This window comes from Medicago truncatula, chromosome 1 (genome assembly GCF_003473485.1).
Source record: "Medicago truncatula cultivar Jemalong A17 chromosome 1, MtrunA17r5.0-ANR, whole genome shotgun sequence".
Lineage (NCBI taxonomy): Eukaryota > Viridiplantae > Streptophyta > Magnoliopsida > Fabales > Fabaceae > Medicago > Medicago truncatula.
Genome location: NC_053042.1, coordinates 46327392 through 46330790, shown reverse-complemented (window position 1 = coordinate 46330790; position 3399 = coordinate 46327392).

Here is a 3399-nt window from a genome sequence, read left to right as displayed (position 1 = left end):
TTAGGGATCTAGACCTTTTTTAAAGAAAAGACATCTACAATTTTACTCTTTTTTTTAACCAAAAAAGAGGTGCAGCAAAGGACTGCTACCTCAAAATTTTATAAAAATAATCATACGCATTATGCAACACCAAAAAAAATTATACGCAGTAGCGTAACAAAAAATCAGACACACATAAAGTATTACTCTAAACACTAATGTGTGTTGTGTATTTGTGAGGTTGAAGAAAGAAAATAAAAATATTTGGTATCATCAATTGACAGCGTGAATAAAAATATTTGTGAGGTTGTGATGATTAAACAATATTGAAATTAAATATATAAATGATAAAAAGATAATAAAATTCCTTTGAAAAAAAGGTAATAAAATTAAATGGGACCTCCTTAAAAAAAATTAAATGCAACGGTTCAAAAAAAAATTAAATGGTAGAAAAAAACGTATTGAAATATAATATTAAAAAATAAAAGAAAAGCTTCCCAACGTGAATTGTAGAGAGATACTTGTGAAATAAATTGTCGAGAAGTAGATTTTTGAAGTAACATTCAACAACTTTTGGCCAAAGCTCATTCCATTCAATTCTATGCATTAAAAAAAGTACATTTTTTAGTAAGTACTTAATTGATATTGTATTTGGCCTAACTTCTCCTTAAAAATGTAGAAAAGTTGAAGAAAAAAAAACCGGGTCAAACGGTATCTTATTCGTCCACAACGGCAGTGTAGAAGCAACTGAATTTGGAAGAAAAAAATTGGAAAATAGTTAAAAATAAAAAATTATAAAATAGTTAAAAGTTTTTAAAAATATAAAAATTGGAAAATAGATAAAAATAAAATAAAATTGGTGAGGTAGCACTCAACCAAACAACACTAAAAAAATTATATGCATTAGTAACAAAAAAACAGACGGACATAAAATATTACTCTAAACGTTAATATGTGTGTGTATATTCGCGAGTTTGAAGAAAGGAAATAATAATATTTGGAATCATTAAATGACAGGGTGAATAAAAATATTTGTGAGGTTGTGATGATTAAACGATATTGAAATTAAATATATAAGTGATAAAAAGATAATAAAATTTCTTTGAAAAAAGATAAAATTAAATGGAACCTCCTTAAAAAATTAAATGGAACGGTTGAAAAAAATAAAGTTAAATGGAAGAAAAAAATATATTGAAATATAATATTAAAAAATAAAGAAAAGATTTTGCGGCGTGAGTTGAAAAGAGGTGTTTGTGAAATAAATTGTCGAGAAGTAGTTTTTTAAAGTAACATTCAACAATTTCTGGTCAAAGCTCATTCCATTCAATTTTATGCGTTCAAAAAAGTACTTTTTTTAGTAAGTACTTCTCCTTACTAATTGATATTGTGTTTGGCCTAACTTCTCCTTAAAAATGTAGCGAAGTTTGAAAAAAGTCGGGTCAAACGATACCTTAATCTCCCACAACGGCAATGTAGAAGCAACTGAATTTGGGAGAAAAAAAATGAAAAATAGTTAAATATATAAAAATTGGAAAATAATTAAAAGTTATTTAAAATATAAAAATTAGAAAATAATTAAAAAAATTGGTTAGGGGCAAAAATGGAAATTCATAGGTCATAGTTCAAAAAAAAAATTAACCAATAAGTAGATTATCAAATTGCCCCTTATAGGGATAAAATGGTAAATTCATGGGACATTTCTTTTTATATAAGTATATAGAAATATTTATTTCATTTTAAAATTATTTATTTACGTAAACGTGTTCATCGTGAATCTTGCGTATATAAAGAAAAATAAATAAAAAATACTCAAGTGTTAATCAGAAAATCATTGGTGGAAATTATAGTATTAGTCATCGTTAAGAAAATAAATGGTGAAAACTCATATCAATAATACGATAGAGTAAAAAACAAAAACACTTGTACCAAGATGAACATGCTCACCTTAGTGAAGACCGTTAGGGTTTATACCAGGTGAGTGACTTTGTAGCAGGTAAAGCTAAGACGATTCTGATGAACGGTGTTGAAGATCCAACCACTGCGTTCTGTAACCCTAGAATCCAGTGGCGGAGCTAGAAAAAATATCGAGGGTGGGCTAGCAAATTATACTCTAATATATAAACTTTATCAATATAACATAACTAAAGTAAGCAAAATCTTAATTCACAGCTATACATATTTGGGAAACAAGTTTACATAGAACTGTAACATGCATTCTCATTCCAAAGAGGGAGAAGAAGTTGTGTCTAACGTGTAATAGAGGAAGGGAAAAAGGCTGGGAATGCTGGGTGAACCATTTGAGAAAAATAAATCAAACTTGGGTATTTTTGTAGTTTCCCTATAAGGAATTTATTTTTTTAATTTTTTTCTGGGGGTGGGCCGTGGCCCACCTCAGCCCATATAAGCCTCCGCCACTGCTAGCTAGAATCAGTGTTAACTTTGTTAGTCGCAGGTGCAATGGATTTGGGGCCTATTTATTTGTTTTTAAAATTAAGAGGTTAAAATTGATAAAGATAAAATGCTTCCTTTTTTTTTTTTTTTGGTACAAGAGAGGGCAAAGCCCAAAAGAAAACAAAATTAAGAAGTTAATCGAATATTCCTAGGCATGCAAGCCCCAGATAAATCATCAAAAAGGATTCTTTTGACCTCACAAGGAGGAGACTCCAACACTAGAAAATTAAAAAGATCTGTAGAAATGCTTAAATTAGCGAGCCAATCAGCACTCCTATTTCCTTCACGCCAAGTATGGTTGAGTTGAACATTCCAACTCATCTTCAGCAGCTTCCGGATACGGTAAACTAAAACAGGAATATTTCCATTGAACTTGAAATTATCAGAAATCATGTCGATCAAAATGCTTCCTTAATTACTCTCTTTTTATCATATGATTGTAATTGTGTTAAAGCTTTTTTTTCTTTCTTAAATTTATATTCGTTTTGTTACTTAATCTTTTTTTTCTAAATCATGTTAGTTATTTATCTTTTTTCTAAATCATTTTAGCCGTTTATCTTTTTAAAAGGATGATGTTTTAGTCTTTTTGACATACCATAGCGAAAGAAAATAAGGATTAAAATATCAACTTGTTATCTATGTATATACGGTATATAAAATAACGTTTAAAAATTATGAACGGTGTTTTTTTATGAAATTTTGATTTTAATTAAAACTAAAAATATAAATATTTATTATGAACGGTGTTTTTTTATGAAATTTTGATTTTAATTAAAACTAAAAATATAAATATTTGTTTCTTTTAAATTATAACAAATCAAATTAACTATGATTATCTATTTCAATGACGCCAATGTATAACAAAAACAATCTAATTTTTTTTTTAATGACACCAACAACAATCTAATTTTTTTTAATGATTGTGTAATGAAAAAGTATGTGTGTGTGTGTGTGTATATATATATATAT